Raw genomic sequence first — 22669 nt, forward strand, 5'->3', positions numbered from 1 at the left:
TGGTCTCACTCTGACTCCTCGCTACACTGGCTCTTGGATCTCCAAGGAGGTGCAAGTCAGCCACTGTGTGAATCCACCCAGCAGGAGCTACAGAGAGATCTGCAGATTCCTCCTCCTTGTTTGGGGTTTAGAGGTGACCAGATGAGGCCCAGCTGTGAAGGAATGCAGGCTACTGCCAAACCTTGGGCCTTCTTTTGGAAGCTCTGGGGCTCTCTGACCCAGCTGCAGTTTGTTAGGTTTTAGATTGCAAAAGGCCATCTGTTCTCTGCCCTGTCCTCCCCTAATACTAGGGCCCCACTAAGCCAGGACAGGGCTCCTGTTCTGGGTAAGGGGTCTGTGCTATGCTGTGAGGTTTGATGGTGCCCCTACCCTGAGCATGGGTCGCTGAGGACCTGGGTAAGGAAACAGGGAGGGGATGCACTTACTGAGAAGGCAGAGGTTCCAGAGGGACCCTGGCCTGGGAGCAGAGACAGTTAGTACCCAGCCGGGAGGAAGCTTTAGCCTGTTCTTCCAGGAGGGGATGGTTCTTTAGCTCCCAAGAGCCAAGGGTAAAAGGTCATCTCCCAAGGTAAGACCCTCTTGCCATTTCAGGGTCCAGTGAGGGAGAGGTGGTGACACTTGACACAGATTACAGGTCGGGTTACTGGTGAGTAGGGGTCCCCTGTGCAGAGTGGTGATGAGAATCCCCCTTGAAGCCCAAGGAAGGGTCAGAGCCTAAGGGACAAGGGCAGGGGTGGCCACTCTGGGGCAGGCCCAGGGGATCCAAGCTGAACAGACACTCACCAGGGGTGGCCGCTGGGGATGGGTGCTCTTGGAGGCCATGCGGGTCACTGGCCCTGGGAAAGGTCAGACTTACTTGTGAGGGGTGCAGGGAGCTTTGGTGTCACAACAGGGGGCAGGGAGGGTCTCCTCTCCCAGCAGAGTGTGGAGGCCTCTCTCCACTGTTTACGGGGGACAGACCCAAAAGAGGGGAACTGAGGAAAGACCTTAAGGATCCAGAGCTGACCTGGGCCCACAGGGGAAGGACCCACAGGCAGATGGGGGTTTTGGAGGAGTTAAAGGGAGGGGACTGAGGACCCAGGACAGAAGTCCTCTCTGAGGGTGTAACTTAGTGGAAAGGTGAAGGCTGCAAGGGTCAGCTGTGACAGCCTCATGTAGCATCCGAATGAGTGTGGTGCTCTTTGAGGCCAGCCCTGCTCCTCAGGCCTGCAGTGCTACACTGTGACAGTGGCCTGTGCTGTCTCCATCCACCTGACCTAGAGGCAAAATCCACACCACAGGCTCTGCTGTCCGCCTGTCTCACACATCAGGGTTGTAGTAACCAAAATGGCTTCGTGGGAGCATTTGATCCAACCCTGCTTGTCCAGACTCTTCCACCCTCAGCTGTGTGTCCTTGGCCAGGATGACTTTGAGACCCTGAGGCAGCCCATCCCCTCACCTGGGAGGGTGGAATTAGATAAACAATAGGATGTGCATTACAGAGCACTTACTATCTGCCAGCACTGCTGAAGGTGAGTGAGGGAACCAGGTCAGTCCTGAGGGCACAGTTTCTTAATCATGCCTCATTTATAGGTGAGGAAGCTGTTGAGGAAACCACCTGGTCAGCAGCTGGTGAGGGAGGTGCTGGATGGAGAATTAAAGACATCCATAGGGAAGCTGGGAGGTCACAGGGAGCTGGCCCAGAACCCTGTGAGGACGGGGCCTTTGTCCTCCAGGCCTGGGCTCTGCTGGGGGTCAGCCTGGGTTAGGGGACAGGATTAGGGTGAGGGTGAGGCAATGCCATGGTACCTCCTAGTCCTCCTGAGTTATAGGAAATACCGTGTTTCCCAGAAAATAAGACATCCTTCGAAAATAAGACCCTGCACAACTTTGGGAGAAAAAAAAAAATAAGACACTGTCTTATTTTCAGGGAAATAGGGTAGCCCAGGGAGGTACCCAGAGCCACCATGATGAGCACCCCAATCACACTGACAACAATGGTCCCCACAGAGTAGTCCATGTAGGTTTGTTCTGCTGAAAGGAGACGGGAAAGGGGGAGGATTGAAGGCCCAAGTCCATTCAGGGGAAACCAGGAGGGGCCTTGCAGGGGAGGCCTGGTGAGGGAGGAAGGAACTGCCACCTAGTCGGTGAGGTTTGGGTGTGTCTGTCCTCCTGACATCCACTTCTGGAGGTTGCATCCTTCTCTGGTTTGCACATTTGAAACCTTCCATTTGCTGTAACTATGTTTATATTTTCACACCCACCATTCCCATGTCCTGGTAATTTTCCTCTTTACTCCTCTTTCCCTCACATATTCTGTCTCTTACCCCTGTTTCTTCTTTTCCATCACTATGGACAGTCTTAGCGGGCACCTTACGTGCCAACTCAGTGCTAATGAGTAATTAGAATGTGCTGAGTGTTTTTGATGGTCCAGGCAGGGTGGGAAATACTAAACCTTCATGTCCTCTGAACCTTCCAGTCCCATGAGGGATAGGGGTGTCATCCCCACTAAGGACAAACAGAATCTGGGATGGGAGGTGCTTAATAAATGGCTGGAAGTCACAGAACTGGTGAGTGATAAACAACATTTTCACTGAGTTCTGCTTGACTGTACAGCTACTGACAACCATAAAAATACCAAAAATAATAGTTATATTGAATGAGTACTGACTGAGCATGACCCTGGCTGAGGGGTTTATTCTCATTAACCTCACAATAAATACTCTAATAACGGTGTTTAGTTTCTGCTGTTTTATTCTAGGTTAGAGATGAGGAAACTGAGGCTCAGGCGAGTGAGATCCTTCCTCATACTCATGGACAGCTAATACTCATGGAACTAAGACAATGACAAGATTTGTCTAATCCTGGGGTCCTTACCCGTGTGCTCTATAAGCTCTGAAGAAGGCTCTCACCTCCTCAAGGCTTTCATCCATCTCACCCCCTATTCTATGCAATATACAAAGGCAAGTGGGAAACTTCAGATTGCACATCCAGCCTGAAGGGGTCACTTTTGCCGAACTGATGGGGTTGAAGACCTCACACTGATAACTCCCAGCATCCTCCGTCCTGACGGGGACAATGGTGAGGGTGCTGTTGTCCTGGGACAGCTTCATCCTGTCCGTGAGCAGGAGAATCTGGTTCTTGAAGAGCCACCGGATGGAGATCCCCATGTCATTTGAGAGGCAGGTCAGGACCACGGTGTCCTAATGCTCTGTGACTGTGGCTTTGCTGGCTAGGAGGGCAGGCTTCCTCACTGGCTCTTTGGAGAACATAGGAGGTAAGTGATTGAGAGTGGGCTCCTTCCTCATAGATGTCAGCCACTCACAGGCCACAGTGAGCTCTGTAAAGGTCACCAGAGGAGCACTCTGACCTTTGCAGGGTGACGATCTTGGTGTAGGTGACAGACTAGATCAACTTTGGGTAACCCCTCACCTGTCTCCCTGGACATATGAGGTATTAGCATCGGGAGCCTTATCGTGTGTCCAGCATCTTCATCATCAGGTGGCATTTTCCACCCATTTAGTTCTATGTGACTCTTTCCCAGACCTTTCTGTGACTTTCTAAGTAATCACATCCCCTCTCTGGTATGGTAGCTACACATAGAGATGGGAAGGCATTTCCCTTTTGTTAAATAATTTATTTGAGAATGAGAATGGCCCAGCTATGACCTTAGGACTTGGAGAAGTTCCAATCTAAAGGATTTCTTTGTCTGAATAGGATGTTCACTCCCTGGCCTGTGGATAGAATATCAGGGAGAAGGAAGTCACTAGAGAGAAGTAATCAGTCTAAACAAAAGACTGGTAGTCTTAGCTTCCTCTGTAAACTACAGTTTGTGGCACTGCTCCTTCTGTCCCATGAATCTACCTACTTGTCAGGTAACACCACCATTCACTGCGCTCCGTAGGCATGTCACATAGGCTCATGTTGCACAGTGTTGTACAGCAGGTGACTGCAGAGTAGGAACACAGCTCAGAAGGGTCTACCCCGTGGCTCAATGTCTGGTCTGAGGGAGGCCACAATGTAGATGGGTGACATGATTTGGCCAGTCAGAGGACAGACCATTCATGCCCCATCACCAGGGACTCCTGCCCCACAACAGAGAGCACAGAGCAACCAGTCACCAGGTGAGCCTGGAGCAGCTCATGGAGCAGGGGTCTGACCTGATTACCCTACCTCAGAGGTGGTTTCCTCCTTTAGTTTGGGGAAAAGAGGTGAGCTTGTTCAAAGCCTTGTATGTTCCTTGTAGCATATGGAGCAGGTAACAGACAAGAGGTGACAGAAGGAAAGTGTTAGTGACAGAAAAAGCAACTTGACCTTGAGGACCTTTGTTTTCCCCTCTGGGAAGTTCCCTCTACCACTTGACTCTTTCTGGGGCTGAGGGATCCCCCTCCTCACTTTCCATGGCTGGATCCCAGCTCTGCCATAATGAATCAAAAGAGCAGGGGGAGGAGAGTCCACAGAGATGTAGTGGGAGGGTTCAGGGGAAGACTGTGATTTGCTTTTGTCCATGGCCCAGTATGAGAGACAGCATCCTCTAGGCTCTGTTCTGAAAACCAGACAGACCTGCATTACACAGCCTGGTGCCGATGGTTCAGGAGGCACTTACCATAGACTGTGATACTCTTGCCCGTGGTCCTTTTGAGGCCAGTGACAGAGTTATGGGCAAGGCAGGTAAAGGATCCACTGTCATGTGCAGTGAGGTTGGGGATAAAAAGCTCTTGTGTGTGTTGCTGGGTACTCCCATTGATAATCCAAGAATACCGTGCAGGCGGGTTAGAGGCTGCCTGGCAGGAGAGGCTGAGGTTTGCCCCACGAATGTAATGGGAGTCGGAGGGGGAAATGGTGGGGGTGTCCGGGCCATCTGGAGCAGAGAGAACACAGCCACACATGATGTAACCAGAGGGAAGAGGAAGGTCCTGGTCTGTGTAAGGACCACACTCTCCCTGTGAGCTGGGTCAGAGGCTGGTTTTAAAAATTCCCAACCATAGCCCCTGTGTTGACTGAGCCTGAGTCTGAGACAATAACCTGTTTGTCCCATGAAAGCTTGTTAACTTTGAGCCTCTCCAGACAGGAGAATCCCACCCCCTCCCAGTCTTGGCTCAAGACTGAGCCTGCCCAGATGTGCCTGGTACAGGAACAGATGGCCACCCTGGGCGTTTAGAGTGGGGGTCTATTCACCTGAGAGGGACGGATGTAGCCTGGTCTCTGGCATTGTGGATTCAGGTTGACAGCTTGGTCCAGGCAGGAACAGAAGTTACTCACAGAGAACATTCATGATGAATGGGTCACTGCGGCCGGCACTCACAAGGTTCTGGGTTTCACACTCATAGGGTCCTGTGTCTTTCCTTGTGACAAGGAGTAAAGTGAGGGCCCTGTTGTCCTTGGACAGCTGCAGCCTGGCACTGTCCTGGAGACTCTATCTGTTGATCAACCACAGTTAGGTGGTGTTCTCAGTCTGAGGTTCACACGTTAACACAACAGGGTCCCTATGCTCCTCCGGGTTGGAGTTGTTGCTTGTGATGTTGGGTTTGGGTAACACCGCTGTGCCGACAACAGAGAGAACATTGCCCATTGAGGCCTCCAAAGGCTTCTTCAATCAGAATTTTTGCCTCTCGGCAAACTAGAGTTCTTAAAGAAATAAGCTGGTCTGTGCATCACAAGAGAAACAAATGCATGAGGAGCTGAGTGCTAGGAGATTGTAAGGCCAACTGCTCTATGTCTGGGAGAAAAGCAGAGGCTTTCTCAGGAATCAGACAACTATCAGGGTTTGATCACAGAGAGACACAGGATTGAAAGGTAGAGACCCCACCGCACCTTCCCTGTTTCCTCACTGACCAGCTGACTAGGGTCCTTGTGCTCACCTGGAATGTGCAGGTGCTGTGTCCCTTCCAGCTACAAAGACCTACATTTCTGTGTTGAGATGTGTTTCCACTGAAGCCTCACTTTCCAGGGTTAACCTAGACATGAGTAATGATGGACCACCCGATAGTCCTTAAACCCCGAGAGGACTGAGCAAGTGGGGCCTGGAACGGGTGTCTGAGCATAAACAATACATGGTAGACCAGAAGCAATTCTGGTGGACAATTAATTACACAGGCTGCAGGTCCATGATTTAGCCAAGAGTGAGGGACAGGGGAGCTGGCTGGCAGTGACAGCAGAGCCATGCTCTCTGGTCTTGGTCTGTAATGTCCTTTCTGCCACTGCAGAGGGCAGGGATCCTTCCTCAACACGCAGGCAATAGCATGTATAGAAGGAGGACTTGTGGAAGGTGGAGGAGCATGAACTTGCTGAAAATATGGCCCTCAGGGACTATTTGTGTTTGGCAGTTAAGAGATAGATTTTAAGTTAAACTGTGAAAGAATATGTGAAAATCACTCATGCCTCAAAGTTGTAATTTCAGTTTTTGGAGTAATCTCTGTCTAGAGCACAAACGTCATAGACCAAGTACTGCCATCCAATCAGGTCACACTGTGACCAAAGGAAAATGCCACAGTGGGTTTGAAATCAGGAACTCCCTGAGATGGAGAGAAGGTGAGTCCTGTTTAGAGAACAGAAGTGATTGGGTGAGGAGGGGAGGGTGTTGGTGTGAGGTGGGGAATGAGTCCAGGTGTCCCTGATGTATAATGTGAGGGATGACACCAGATTGGGAAAAAGACATTTGCCATGTTTAGTAAGCTTAGAAAGACGGTCCGTCCCTGTTTTCAGGGACAGTCAGGCAGTTGGGGAGAAGCCCCCACATGACATGTGGCCTGTGCTCTTCCTTATATTTCTAACACGGGAAACAACAGGAGCTGAGTCATATTCATTCAAATGGGCAGATCTAAAAGAAAGAAGAGTGGCTGGTAGATCTAACAGTCTGAGAGGATCCCACCCTATGGTCAAGGTGTCTTCATGACACATGTGTGTGAAACAAGCAGTGAACCAGTCAGATGGTGCAGGGTCACCAGGCCCACCCTGAGAAGGTCTCAGGAACCAATGAGAGGAATGGGAACCTCACCAGGACAAGGGTGTGAATCACCAGTCAGGAATGAAGTGAACCCATGAGCTTTGGGGGCTCAGACCTGTCCTTCTGCTGTTGACTTCCTGGTTGAGTCATGTAGAAAGCAGTTCAATGATTTACATGCCCCTGTCATGTGGCCTGTTCCTCTTGTGGGCCTCCTGGGGAATAGGAGCCCTGATGGGGCCCCGCAGAAGCTCTTTCTCCTGGTGACCTGGGAAACTGGCTCATGAGGGGGCCGGGGATGCTGCTCCAACTGATTTCTGTGTCCTCTTCTATTGCTCGGGAAGGTGGGCTTGGACACAGGTGTTGGCAGGAAAATCTGGAGAGACTGCACAGTGGAGGAACTAGAGCAGAGCAGGGCTGTGTCTCTGGCATGAAGTAGGAATCAGATAAGGGACCCGGAAGGAGAAGAGAGAGGCAGAATGTCCTGGGTGAGCAGTGGGTGGTCACAGGTGACTTCAAAAAGCCCACAGCCACCCCAGGGCAGAAGCAGTGCAGCCTGGAAAACCTTTTTATAGTGGAACAGCTCCACAGTCACCAAGGGACTTGGCTCCTGAGGGGGCTTCAGGGACAGGTGGTCAGAGAGATGAACATGTCTCTTAGCACCTGTAGGGACAGGGAACAGGTGTGGCTAAAACCTTTCAGGACTCTGCATCGAGGTTCCAGTCTTTGTAGCCATTATGCATCTCTCATTCATTCACTCATTCATTCATTCTGTCATCAGTCACCATCATTCCTTCCCTCTTTCATGAAAGCACAAGTGACTGCTGGTCCCTGAGCTGGTAGCAGGTGTACAGTGGAGAGTAAGAAGTCAAAGTCCCTTTCTTCATAGCTAATGGGAGTGACGCCAACACTTCAGGAAACGTATAAGTGGTTTTAAGTCCAGTGCAGGGAGGGGTGGTGGGTAACCTGAGGCCAGGGCATTCCCAGCACTGAGTCTGAATGTTATTGTAGGTAATTTGATTCCAGAGTGAAAATTAATTATCCACTTGCTTTCTCACCAGACCAGGAAATCTACTTTGAGCTGGGACTGCTAAGAAAAAGCACTGAACCAATGGCTGGTCTCAGAGTCCACAGATACCTAAGACCCTCGTGGTGGAGGAGAGGGTGGGCTGTGGCTGTGAAGGACCTGCTGTGTCTGTGTGAGCCTGATGCAATGGCTGTATCACACTGTGCCTCCGTTTCCCCTGAATAAAAAGAGAACAAATGCTAAATGGACTCTGGATTACCACGTTGTCTGTGAATTGACCTTAAAAGTTCCCTGAGTACTTAATCTCAAGCCCAGTATGGAGGACACACTGACTGACATGGCCACTGCCATTATTTGCCTCCAAGAGAGAGAATTCCTGGGCTGACCCCTGGTGAAAAGGAGCTGTCAGGAGCATTTTCTTCCCTCTGTTCCCTCCTGGAGACCTGACTTCCCTCCAGAGTCTCATAAGTCCCTCATAAGAGTCAGCTATGGTACAAGGTATTTTGTCTATGTGCACTCTCCTGACACCGGCTTATCTGAAGGACTAAGCTCTGACCCTGTTCTGATGTGGCTCTTGGGGCTGAGCCCTGGCTGGTGAGCAGGAGTAGAGCCACAGGTCCCACCCAGCCCTGCTGGAGGTCAAACCCAACCTGATCCAGGCTCCCCAGGTTCCCTGGAGTCAGGAGCCCTGAGACAAAGGTCTGGGAGGGGTTCCAAGGCTGAGCTTCTCTGTGAGGGTTCCAAGGTCCCTTTAGGCCAGGGTGTGAGCAAGCTCTGCAGGGTTTTCTCAGTGTTATGGTCATGGGAAAGGGGCTAGGGGCTGGACTGAGACTCTGCTGAGTCTCCCTGTGCTGAGTCACTCCCATCAGACTTCTCTCTGAGGAGAATATCTACGGGGATGGAATCCAGGAAGGGAACTCTGATCATAGAAAGTTTGTTTCCACTGTGTATGTCCTGCACTAAATGCCCAAAACGTAATGCAGAGGGGGATGGAGGAGAGTCCAGGGCTGTCAGTCCTGTGTGTGAAGTAGAGTTCACTCACCCGGCACCCAGAGGTTAGAGAGCATTTATTCACGGTATACATGGAGCTCTCCAGTTACAATTTTGTTAGCATAATCTATTAGCATGACTTGTAGGACGTATTTTCCTGTGTCGTTCAGGGTGACCTTCTGGAGTAGGAGGGATCCATTGGGGTATATTGTCTCTCTATCGCTGTATGCAGGCCCATAGGTAATAATTTGAGTCCCTATTATATATGTTACAATTCTAAAAGTTTCCCATATTGTCCCTTTGTACCAGTGATAGGCTGCAACATTCCCAGGCAGGTTGTGGACACGTAGAAGCACATCCTGCCCTTCAACAGCATTGGGCGGCACTGAATCCATAGTGAGCTGGGCAGTGGTGGGCAGGCTCCAGAAGGTTAGGAGTGAGGCTAGGAGGGAAGAGAGAAATTGATCAATATTTGGAGCTCTGTACTGGGAAGGAGAGATGAGTCCATGGGTCCTGAACAGGTCTCTTCATCTCTCAGCCTTGGTCAGAGTATGTGTGTGTGTCTCCTGTGGTCAAGGTCAGCAGCATGACCACCATGATTTCAGCACCTCTGAACATATTATTTCCTGTGTTTTGAATATTGCTAACTAGATGTCTGCCCTCAGATCCCTGCTAACACTTAGGGTGTCCTTGGAAGACCCCTTCGCTGATCACCTCCTCTAAAGTCCTCTGTCTTCACTTTCTGACCTGTCCCTGGGCTGTTCCCTGCAGGGCACTAGGGGGCACCAGATATTACATCCAGATCTTCCCTTGTTTGCCTCCTCCCATAGAACATGAGCTTCATGGGGGCAGGGGCTTGTCTGAACTTGTTGCACAGGCAGTGCTTGCAACAGGCTGGAAGTGCCCTTGGGTGAATGAGTGAGTGTTGCAGGATCCTGCACCTCCTGGGGTATATCTGTCCATTTCTGAGCTTGGTGGTAAGGGCAATGTTTAGTGCCTCTGGTTAAATCTCCCATCTCCTCAGATAAATTGTTATTATTGAAGTTTTCAGCGTTCAACACTCAGTGTGAGCAACTTGGGAAATGAGCAACCATTGAGGTTTTCCTGTGCCTCATAGTTTCCACATCATTTTCCTGTTGTTGATTTCCCTCCCCCATCCAATTCTGCTCCCCTGTCTTCTCCCCTCAAGTACAAACAGAATCCTTCTTCTTGCTTCACCAGGATTCCCCAGCTAGCCTGTGCCTGTCCTCCTCCCATCCACCATCAGGTAGTGTCCCCTCTCACCAGCCAGCAGGAGCCCCTGACTGGGGAGAAGTCCTCTGTGGGCAAGGGCTGAGAGGGAATCCATGGTGTCTGCTGCCTGCCCTGTCGCTCCCTCCGTGGGAAGAGCTTGGATTCCAGAAATGCTCACAAGCACCACTGTCCTGGTGGTGAGATGTGCTGTTCCTCCTTCCCTGTGCACTGAGCCTCCTTAGGGGCCCAGATCACTTCCCTAGTCACATGGGCCAGGGGTGGAGTCTGTACTCAGGTTCCTCCCTATTCTCTCTTTATTCCTGCCTCCCCTTTTCTTTCCTCTACATTTTCATTCCTTGTAACTGCTGAGGCTTCTACCTTCTACCGAAGTGACTCCTTCCCATGTACACACACACACACACACACACACACACACACACACACACCATGTTTGTGTAGTAGGCATAGGTTTGAGCAGAGTAGGACAATAGGCTAGTAGGGAAGGTCACCAGAATGGAAAGTCTTAGGTACCTGGCAACTATGCTGGGACCGTGTCCCCAGGGTAACCTTTCATCCTCGAGCTCAGTGGTGGGCAAACACAGTAGTCAACAGAGCCAAATATCAACAGTACAATGATTGAAATTTCTTTTGAAAGCCAATATTTTTAAAACTTAAACTATAGAGATTGTTAACTTAATTAGGGTACTCCCAAGCTGGCCTTTGCTAAAAACTCAAGGGGCCAAAGAGCCGCATGTGGCTCAAGGGCCTAGCATATCCTGGTTTTGCATTTTAGACCTTCTGACTTTTCATATCACTGGTCATGTGATTCAGGCCCTTCCTCACCTTTCCTCCTGGCATATTCTTAGTCATGTGGGTTAGATGCCCTTAGAGGAAATAAACCAGAGGACCTAAGAATAGCCCTTCAGGATTAAGCTCCCAGAACAGTGAGTTTCAGATTGGCATCAAATATATCTACACCTCAGTGGTATTTCAGCTCCAGGCCCAGAAAAGCAGCAAAAGCAGATGAGTGTGAACATTGCTGATATCAGGATCTACTGCATTGACCTTCGAACCTGAATGGACATACCTGGAAAGCTGATAAATATTTTATTGGGATCCTCCCCTGAGACCTCCAGATAACTACCCTCAAGAAGTAGGACTTTCTTCCAAAGTAAGAAGGATCTTGGCTTCTGAGCTTTATGCCTTAGTAAGAAAGGATTTTCTCCAATAGTTCCAAGAGGGAATTTTTGGTGTACCGATAGTTCCCACCTGACAAATCCTAAATGAAGTCTGTTTAGGAGAGTCACACTTTCATAACTTTATCCTAATTCACAATATAAGTTTGTTTTGCAAGTATCTTAGATAATGACTAGTAAAGATTCAGCATTTTAGAGCTCAAAGATTAAAAATCCTCTTGTAGGAGCCATATTACATAAATAGGAATGCTAGGGAGGGGACCTGCCCAAGATGGGTTCCCATGGCCTATTCTCCCTGATGCCGTTAGTTCCGTGATAAAGTATGGAAAGTAAACCATTGCTTGACCTACCTAAGGTAAATTAACGCTCAGGGAACCTTCTCTCGGTTCTTGACCTTGCACAAATAAAAGCACCTGTGGGGGCCTTGAAAGTTAAATCCCTTTGGCCCTGGAAGCTAGAGACATTTTATTTCAACAATGTAGTTTAAGGATTTGAATGTCACAATATATGACCAAGATTTGAGAAAATGTCTCTTCTCCCAACTTTTATAGGATGTGATTCTTAAATGCTTTTGCAATGTCCAAGGTATATATAAACATATGTATTGTAACAATTATGGGTGTGTATTTAAAAAATATATATATTTTATTAATTTTTTTACAGAGAGGAAGGTGGAGGGATAGAGAGCTAGAAACATCGATCAGCTGCCTCCTACACACCCCCTACTGGGGATGTGCCTGCAACCAAGGTATATGCCCTTGACCGGAATCGAACCTGGGATCTTTCAGTCCACAGACCGGAGCTCTATCCACTGAGCCAAACCGGTTTCGGTTGGGTGTGTATTTTTTGCAAAAATTGTAGTTTCTCTAAGTTGAAAAAGGAGATATTTTCATAATTTATTTTATTTTATAGGTACTAATAGAGTGAAAGAAAGGCCTCCCGTCTATCTCCCCCCCAAACAACAACAAACAAACAAACAAACAAACAAACAAACAAACAAACAAAAAACAAGTAGGACGCAGTGTGGCTCTTCCTCTCTGGAGCACACCCGTGCCTTTCCCTACTTGCTTCTTTCCTCAAGGTGCGTAACTTTGTTCTCTTTCTCCCAAGCTTCAAGAGTCCTTCTTTTGCCTCTGTAACTAGTTTCTGAGCCCATTTCTTCTACAGCTCACTTCTACCTCTATGACTTTCTAAATAAACTCTCTGTTATAATTTGAATTCTTGACTCTGAATTCTTCTCTTAGCTGAAGTCAAGCACCGAGGTTGCTGAACTGAGGGCCTAACCCAGTAGATTAACACCTGGTGCCGTTCCACTGCTCACATGTGGACAAGCAGAAGCTTGGGGTACACGTTTCCGGGGCATCTCCCACAGCTCTGTGTGGAGTGCACAGTAGCCTTCCCACTGCCTTCTCTCATCCCCATTTGGCTCTTATCTTCAGAGCAGAAGCCTGGGGCGGCATCAGGAATTCTTGTCACAGGGTTGCCACCCCTTTGTGTATCATATCATCTATGGAACTTTCTAAAGATTTCAATGCCTGGTGACACCTTAGAAATGCTGCTTTGGCAACTGCCCAGCTAAGGTGGATGCCCAGCCAGAATGAGACCCTGCCAACAGGAAGGTCACAGAGGTGACTCTGGGGGTGGGAAGGGGTCATCTGAGTGATGACTGGTGAGGGGATCCACCTTCTGTCTTCGGGTGTCACCAGCCTGGTTTCTGCTTCCAGGGACAGAGTCCCAGGACCAGGAGTCTCTGTAGGACCTTCAGTTGGGGAGGCGGGGAAGGGGTCCTGTGTGTCCTGGGAAGAGGAGACTGTGGTAAGAGGTCATGTGGCTGTGAGCTTCCTGGCTCTTGAGAGACATGATTTTAGGTAAATCTTCCCTCTCCGTGTCTGTTGGCTAAGCTGGTCTATGTGCTCCCTGACTCTTGGGGCAACTTCTGTCCTCTGCATGAGGAACTTACTTGTGGTTACCTTGCCTTCCCCATGGTGGTATGCTGCAGGAAGTGGGGAGCTGCACAAGGTGCCCACTCTCCCTGAGAGAGCAGGTGCTCCTAGCCCCCTAGAAGGAGACTGTGGGACAAAGTGAACATATGAGAGGGGTCCAAAGGGTCTGTGATATGGACATTAGGCTCCTTTCCCATCTTCATCAAAGCCAGGTTCCTATGTTAATTTCCTGTTGACTGTGTGTCCCATTGTCATAAGGTGACCTGCAGTTGCATCAGGGATGCTGACCAGAGAGCTGACCCTGAGCCCTGGGCAGTGGTGGGTCTGACCTCCAGGCTGAGTGGCCAGTCACAGTGGGTCCCAAGCTGCCCAACTTCATCCCTCAGCACCTGAGGGAGCAGGTGGTGGGGGCTTCGCCATCAACTTCAGATCAGGACCCAGAAAGTGGGAGGGTGAAGACCCCCTGACACTCTCCACCCTCCTCAGGTCACCACTGCCAGGCTGACTGTGGGGAACTCTATCTCCCCACTACTCCTTCCAGACTCAGAGCCCCTTCATGTAGAGGGAATGATGAAGGAACCCAGATGAGGGAGGGCAGGTGGATGTGAGGAGAGAGCCTTATTCCTGGAGGCAGGAGCTGTGAGATGAGGGCCAGCAGGAGACACAGAGCCTGCTTAGCAGCTGCATCTGAGTCAGTGCACCAGAGCGTTTCCTCTGCAGAATCCAGCCCTTTCCCTGTAAACATTCCATTCCCTCTCCTTCAGTGCTCCAAGCTGAGGCCTCAGTCTTTCCCCACTCAGTCCTGCATCAACTCTTTGTCCCCCTCACCCTCAAGCAGGTCTGTCTGTCCAACTACCCAGTCCCAACAGGGCTGCAGAATGGTCATTGCTGTCCCTAACCCACCAATCTGGAGGCCCAGTCCTGTCTTCCTGGTCAGCTGTGAGACCAGGCTCTCAAGCTCCATGTCCTGATTTATCATCACCTGCCAGGAGGTGGCAGCAGCTGAACAAAGGAGAGATGCAGGGACAATTGTTATCACCCTGTGTGTCTACAAGTGGGCATGTGGGGGAGGGTGCTGGGGGGGAAAGACCAAGGAAATGATGGTATTTCCTGCTAATTTAGATGCTGGTAGTGTGTGCCTTGGGGATTTAACAGAGAGTTCATGGATATTTTCTTGGAGTTAGATAATAATGTAGTTGTAACTCAATATTTGGGTGTTTTCTCTGGTTCTTAATGAGTATGGCTAATGGTTTATTAATTTTGTTTATCCTTTCAAAGAACCCGCTTTTTGTTTCATTGACTTTTTGTATTGTTTTTCAGTCTCTATGGTATTTATTTTTGCTCTACTATTTATTATTTCCTTCCTTCTACTTACTCTGAGATTTTCTTATTGTTCTCTTTCTAGTTCTTTAAGTTCTAAGGTTAAATAGTTTATTGCTGATTTTTCTTTTTTCTTTTTTTCTTTTTCTTTTTAGGTATGCCTGTAGTGCTATGAACTTCCCTCTCAGGACTGCTGTTGCTGTGTCCCAGAGACTTTGGGCTGTTGTGTGTTCATTTTCATTTGTTTTCAGGAAGTTTTTGACTTCTTTCTTGATCTTGTTGGTAACCCATTCAGTGTTTAATAACATGCTATTTAATTCCATTTGTTTGAATGTTTTGGGTGCTTTTACTATAATTTATTTCTAATTTCATACTACTGTACTGTGATCTGAGAAGATGCTTGATCTCATTTCAATTTTCTTAAACTTTTAGAGACTTGTTTTGTGTCCTAACATGTGGTCTATCTTTGTGAATGTTCCATGGATACTTGAGAAGAATGTGTATTCTGGTTGGATGGGGTAAAATGTTTTATAAATGACTGTTAAATCCATCTCATCCAGTGTGTCCTTTAGAATCTCTGTTTCCTTGTTAACTTTTTGTCTGGAAGATCTGTCCAGTGAAGTCAATCAGAGGGGAGTTAAAATCCCCTACTATGACTCTTTTGTTATTGATGTATCCATTAAAGTTCTCTAGAAGATTTTTTATATATTTAGGTGAAGCTCTATTGGGTGCATAAATGTTTACCAGGGTTAAATATTCTTGTTGGATTGATCTCTGTAGTTATATGTAGAGACCTTTGTTGTCTGTTGTGATGGCCTTCATTTTAAAGTCTATTTTGTCAGATATGAGTATTGTTCCTCCAGCTTTTGTTCTTTTCCATTTGCATGGAAAAGATTTTTCCATCCCTTCACTTTCATCCTATGTGATTCTTCTGTTTTGATGTGGGTCTCTTGTAGACAGCATATAGTTGGTTTCTCTGTTTCTTTTTCTCTGCAACCTCTTACAACATTTTATTTTATGTTATTTTTATCTCAAGAGAAACTATTTTAAATAAAATAATTTTAAATGCAATATATATAAACTATTCAAGAAAGGTGACAATCTTTGTTTAGGTGACAGTCTAGATCAACTCAGGTTGATCCTGACCTGTCTCACTGGACAGCTGAGTTATTAACACCAGGAGCCTGAGAGCTGTGTCCAGCATCTTCATCACCAGGTGGCATTTTCCACCCATTGACTTTTGTGTGACTCTTTCCCAGACCTTTCTAAACACTCATACCCCCTCTCTGGAATGGTAGCTACACACAGAGATGGAAAGGCATTTCCTTTTTTGTTAAATAATTTATTAGAGAATGATAATGGTCCAGCCGTGACCTTAAGACCTGGAGAAGTTTCAATCTAAAGAATTTCTCCATCTGAAAAGAATGTTCACTTCCTGGCCTGTGGATTAAATATCAGGGAGAAGGTCATCCCTAGAGAGAAGTAGTCAGTTTTAGCAACAGCTGGTACTCTTAGTTCCTTCCGTAAACAACACACTTGTGGCACTGCTCCTTCTGTCCATGAATCTACCTACTTGTCAAGTAAGCACCATCATTCACTGCTCTCTGTAGGAATGTCACATACACTGGTATCGCACAGTGTTGTACAGCAGGTGACTTCAGAATCAGGACACAGCTCAGAGGCTCACCCTTTCCCCATTTACATGCAGCATGGTCTGAGGGAGGCCATAGTGTCGATGTGTGACATGATTTGGCCAATCAGAGGATAAGCCACCCATGCCCCACCACCACAGACCCCTGTCCCACCACAGAGGGCACAGAGCAGCCAGTCACCAGGTGAGCCTGGAACAGCACAGCGAGCAGGGGTCTGATATGCTCACCCCTCCTCAGAGGTGGTGTCCTCCTTTAGTTTGGGGAAAAGAGGTGAGCTTGTTCAAAGCTTTGTACATTCCTTGTAGCACATGGAGCAGGTAACAGACAAGAGGTGACCGAAGGAAAGTATTAGTGACAGAAGAAGCAACTTGACCTTGAGGACCCTTGTCTTACTTCTGGGAAGCCCCTTCCCACCACCACTTGACTCTTTCTGGGGCTGAGAGAACCCCTCCTCACTTTCCATGGCTGGATCCTAGCACTGCCATGCGAGATCAGAAGAGTAAGAAAGGGAGTCTACAGAAATGTAGTGGGAGGGCTCAGGGGAAGACTGGTTTGCTTGTGTCCATGGCCACAGGAAGGGAAACAACACCCTCCAGGTTCTTTTGTGAAAACCAGACAGACCTAAACCCCAGCTGGTGCTGATGTTCCAGGAGGCACTTACATAGACTGTGATAGTCTTGATGGTGGTCCCTGTGAGGCCAGTGACAGAGTTCTGGGCGAGGCAGATATAGGATCCACTGTCATGTGCAGTGATGTTGGGGATAAAGAGTTCTTGTGTGGGTTGCTGGGGCCTCCCATTGATAAGCCAAGAATATCGTGCAGGTGGGTTAGAGGCTGCCTGGCAGGAGAGGCCAAGTTTTGTCCCATGAAGGTAATGGGAGTCGGACCGGGAAATGTTGGGGGTGTCTGGGCCATCTGGAACAGAGAGAACACAGCCACACATGATGTAATCAGAGGGAAGGGGTAGATCCTAATCTATGTAAAGGCCACACTTTCCCTCTGAGCTGTGTCACTGCCTTGATTTAAAAAGTCCCAACCATAGCCCTTGTGTTCACTGAGCCTGAGTCTGAGACATTAATCTGTTTGTCCCATGAAAGCTTGTTAACCCTGAGCCTCTCCAGACAGGAGCATCCTATCTCCTCCCAGTCTTGGCTCAAGGCCGAATCTACCTAAATGGTCCAGGAATAGATGGTCACCCTGGGTGTTCAGAGTGGGGGTCTGTGTCCATTGACCTGAGAGGGAGCGATGTAGCCTGGCCTCTGGCAGTGTGGATTCAGGTGGACAGCCTGGCCCAGGCAGGGACAGAGGTTACTCACAGAGAACATTCAGGGTGAATAGGTCACTGTGGCTGGCACTCACGGGCTTCTGGGTTTCACACTCATAGGGTCCTGTGTCATTCCTTGTGACAAGGAGTATAGTGAGATTCCTGTTGTCCTTGGACAGCTGCAGCCTGGCACTGTCCTGGAGACTCTATCTGTTGATCAACCACAGGTAGGTGGTGTTCTCAGTCTGAGGTTCACACGTTAACACAACAGGGTCCCTATGCTCCTCCGGGTTGGAGTTGTTGCTTGTGATGCTGGGTTTGGGTAACACCGCTGTGCAGAAAACAGAGAGAACATTGCCCATTGAGGCCTCCAAAGGCTTCTTCAATCAGAATTGGTGCCTATCAGCTAACTAGAGTTCTTAAAGAAATAAGGCAGAACTGTGCATCACAAGAGAAACAAATGCATGGGGAGCTGAGCGCTCGGAGATTGTAAGGCCGCCTGCTCTATGTCTGGGAGAAAAAGCAGAAGCTTTCTCAGGTATTACACAACTATCATGGTTTGATCACAGATAGATAGAGGTCTGGGAATCAGAGACCACCCACCACCTGTCCTGGCTCCTCACTGACCAGGTGACTGCCTGGCTGACTTTGGGGTCTCACCTGGAATGTGTAGGTGATAAGTCCCTTCTAACTAAACAGACCTATATTGCTGGGTTGAGATGTATTTTCACTGAAGCTTCACACTCCAGGGTTAACCTAGAGATTAGCAATGATGGACCACCCCATAGTCGTTAAACCCCGAGAGGACTGGGCAGTGTGGCCCTGAACTGGGTATCTGAGCTGAAACGGTATATGGGAGACCAGAAGCAAATCTGGCGGTCAATTCATTATCCAGCCTGCAGGGCCATGATTTAATCAAGAGTGAGGGACAGGGGAACTGGCTGGCAGTGACAGTAGAGCCATGCTCTCTGGTCTTGGTCTTTAATGTCCTTTCTGCCACTGGAGAGGGCAGGTATCCTTCCTCAACACGCAGGCAATAGCACCTACAGAAGGGGGATTAGTGGAAGTTCGGGGAGCATGAACTTGCTGAAAATATGGCCCTCATGGGCCATTTGTGTTTGTCAGTTATGAGATAGATTCTGAGTTCAACTTTGAAAGAATAAGTGAATATCATTCATTCTCCAAAGTTCTAATGCCAGTTTTTGGAGGAATTTCTATCTAGAGAGCACAAAGGTCATAGACCAAGTTCTGCCATTTAATCAGGTCACACTGTGACTAAAGGGAGATGCCACAGTGAGTTTGAAATCAGAGACTCCCTTGGATAGAGAGAAGGTGAGTCCTGCTAATAGAACAGAAGTGATGGGCAGTGTGGGGAAGTGTGAGTCCAGGTGTCTCTGCTGTGTAAAGGAAGGGATAACACCAAATTGATAGAAAAGACTTGTGCCATGTTAGTAAAGTTAGTAAGAAGGTCCCTCCCTGTTTCTATGGACAGTCAGGCAGATGGGAAGGAGCCCCCACATGGGCATATGGCATGTGCTCTTCCTTGTCTTTCTAACTCAGGAAACAACTGGAATTGAATAAAATTCATTCAAGTGGGCGGCGTCTAAGAGAAAGGAGAGTGGCAGGTGAATCTCACAGTGTGAGAGGATCCCACCCTGTGGTCTAGGTGTTATCAAGAGAACATATGTGTGTGAAACAGGCAGTGAACCAGTGAGATGGCGCAGGGTCACTAGGCTCACCTGGGAAAGGTCTCCGGAGCTAGTGTAAGGAATGGGAGCCTCACACAAGGACAAGGGTGTGAATCACCAGTGAGAGGTGGAGTGAACCCATGAGCTTTGGGGGATCAGACCTGTCCTGCCTTTGACTTCCTGGTTGAGTCATGTAGAGAGTAGGTCAAAGGTTTACATGCCTTTGTTATATGGTCTGTTCCTCTTGTGGGCCTCATGGGGAATAGGAGCCCTGATGGGGCCCAGCAGAAGCTCTTTCTCCTGATGACCTGGGATACTGGCTCATGAGGGAGCCAGGGCTGCTGCTCCACTGTTTTCTGTGTCCTCTCCTATTGCCCGGGAAGGTGGGCCTGGACACAGCTGTTAGCAGGACAATCTGGGGAGTCTGCCTGGTGGAGGAAGCAGAGCAGAGCTAGGCAGTGTGTCTGGCACGAAGGAGGAGGCACATAAGGGACATGGAAGGAATAGAGAGAGGCAGAATGTCCTTGGTGAACAGTGGGGGTCTCAGGGGACTTCAAAGGCCCACAGTTGCCCCAGGGCAGAAGCAGTGCAGCCTGGAAAACCTTCTTACAGTAGAACAGCCTATAGTACAAAGGGACCTGGCTCCTGAGGGGGCTATAGGGACAGAGGTCAGAGGGATGGACATGGCTCTCAGCACCTGTAGGGCTAGGGCACAGGTATGGCTAAAACCTTTTAGGATTCTGCATCCAGGTTCCAGTCTCTGAGGCAATAATGTGTCATTCATTCATTCATTATATCATTATTCACCATCATTTCTTCCCTCCTTCATGAAAGAGCAAGTGACTGCTGGTCCCTGAGCTGTTAGCAGGTGTATGGTGGGGATAAGGCAAAGTCCCTTCATTCATAGCTAGTGGGAATGACACCAACACCTTAAGAGAGAAATAAGAAATCACTTATTTTCCCCCAGTGCAGGGAGGGGTGGATGGGTAACCTGAGGGAAAGGTCTTGGCGATCCCAGCACTGACTCTGAATGTTATTGTAGGTAATTTGATTCTAGAGTAAAAATTATTTCTCCACTTGCTTAATCACCAGAGCAGAAAATCTACCTTGAGCTGGGACTGCTAAGAAAAAGCAGTGAACCAATGGCTGGTCTCAGGGTTCACAGGCACCTAAGATCCTCATGGTGGAGGAGAGGGTGGGCTGTGGCTGTGCAAGGACCTTGGTGTATCTGTGAGAGCCTGATGCAATGACTGTATCACACTGTGCCTCCGTTTCCCCTCAATTGAAAAAGAACAAATGCAAAGTGGACTCTGGATTACCATGTTGACTGTGGACTGAACTTAAAACATCCCTGAGTACTTGATTTCAAGCCCAGGATGGAGGACACACTGACTTAAATGGCCACTGACATTATTTGCCTCCATTAGAGAGAATTCCTGGGCTGACCACTGGTGGATAAGGAGCTGCCAGGAGCATCTTCTCCCATCTGTTCCTGACCTCTGTCCAGATTCTCCTAAGTCCCTCAGAAGTGTTAGCTAATAGTACGGGGTATTTTGTCTATCTGTGCTCTTCTGACACTGCCTTAGCTGAAGGACTACACTCTGTCCATGTCCTGATGTGGCTCTTGGGACTGAGCTCTGGCAGGTGAGCAGGTGTAGAGCCTCCCACCCAGCCCTCTAGGAGGTGAAACCCAACCTGACCCAGGCTCCCAGGTTCCCTGGAGTCAGGAGCCCTGGGACAAGGGTCTGGGAGGGGTTCCCAGGCTGAGCTTCTCTGTGAGGATTCCAGGGTCCCCTCAGGCCCGGGTGTGAGCAAGCTCTGCAGGGTTTTCTCAGTGTCATGGTCATGGGGAGGGGACCCGGGGCTGGAGTGAGACTCTTCTGAGTCTTCCTGTGCTGAGTCATTCCCATCACACTTCTCTCTGAGGAGAATGTGTGCAGGGCTGGAATCTAGGAAGGAAACTCTGACCCTAGGAAGTTTGTCTCCACTGTGTGTGTCTTGCACTAAATGCCCAAACCCAACCTGGGAGATGATTTGAAGGAATTTGGAGGGGAGTCCAGGGCTGTCAGTCCTGTGTGTGAAGTAGAATTCACCCCACCCGGCACCCAGAGGTCAGAGAGCAATCACTCACGGTATACACGGAGCTGTCCAGTTACTTGTTTGGTAGCATAATCTCTTAGGAATACTTGTAGGATATACTTTCCTGTGTCCTTCAGAGTGACGTTCTGGAGCAGGAGGGATCCATTGAGGTATATTGTCTCTCTACCACTGTATGCAGTCCCATAGTTAGTTGATTGAGTGACTATTTTATATGATACAATTTTACTGTTTTCCACTACTTCCCCTTTGTACCAAGCATATCTTTCAAGATCGCCAGGCAGATTGTGGACACGGAGAAGCACTTCCTTCCCTTCGGCAGCATTGGGCGGCACTGATTCCATAGTGACCTGGGCAGTGGAGGGCAGGCTCCAGAAGGTTAGGAATGAGGCTAGGAGGGAAGAGAGAAATTGATCAATATTTGGAGCTATGTATTGCAATGGAGAGATGAGTCCATGGGTCCTGAGCAGGTCTTTTCATCTCTCAGCCTTGGTCAGAGTATGTGTGTGTGTTTGTGTGTGTGTCTCCTGTGGTCAAGTTCAGTAGCATGGCCACCAATACTTCAGCACCCCTGAACCTGTTATTTCCTCTGCTTTGAATACTGTTACCCAATTGTCTGTTCTCAGACCCCTGCTGACACTCAGAAGTGTCCTTGGAAGACCCCTTCCCTGATCACCTCCTCTAAAGACCTTTGTCTTCACTTTCTGATCTGTCCGTGGGCTGTTCACTGCAGGGCACTAGGGGTGACCTGACATCACATCTAGATCTTCCCTTGTCTGCCTCCCCCCATAGAACATGGCCTTCATGGAGGCAGGTGTTTGTCTGACCTGGTTGCACACCCAGTGTCTGCAACAGGCTGTAAGTGCCCTTGTGTGAATGAATGAGTGTTGCAGGGTCCTGCACATCCTGGGATATATCTGCTCATTTCTGAGCTTGGTGGTAAGGACAATGTTTAGTGCCTCTGGTTAAATCTCCCATCTCCTCACATAAATTATTATTATCTGAAGTTTTCAGCATTTAACTCTCAGTGATGAGTAAGTTGGGAAATGAGCAGTCATTGAGTTTTTCCTTTCCCTCATTCTTTCCACATCATTTTCCTGTTGCTGAGTCCCCTCCCCATCCTACTCTGCTTCCATGTCTTTTCCTTTCAAGTCCAAACAGAAACCTCCTCTCCCTTGCTTTGTCTGAGAGCCCTGTGCTCCCCAGGAGTGCCCAGCTAGCCTGTGCTTGTCCTCCTCCCTTCTACCACCAGGTAGTTGTCCCCACTCACCAGCCAGCAGGAGCCCCTGCCTGGGGACAAGTCCTCTGTGGGCAGGGGCTGAAGGGGACTCCATGGT

The 22669-nt window shown here is 48.8% G+C and overlaps 1 pseudogene across 1 annotated transcript; it reads right to left on the reverse strand.

Moving 5' to 3' along the window:
* Positions 1–1664: 1664 nt before the first annotated feature.
* LOC311633872 (cell adhesion molecule CEACAM1-like) lies at positions 1665–22669 on the reverse strand (annotated as a pseudogene). Its single transcript has 7 exons — positions 22603–22669; positions 21367–21723; positions 5242–5520; positions 4586–4840; positions 2999–3238; positions 1946–2013; positions 1665–1739 (listed from the first exon to the last, which is right to left on the reverse strand). The product of its transcript is annotated as a cell adhesion molecule CEACAM1-like (transcript).

The sequence above is a fragment of the Pipistrellus hanaki genome (genome assembly GCF_964339955.1).
Source record: "Pipistrellus hanaki genome assembly, chromosome: 15".
NCBI lineage: Eukaryota > Metazoa > Chordata > Mammalia > Chiroptera > Vespertilionidae > Pipistrellus > Pipistrellus hanaki.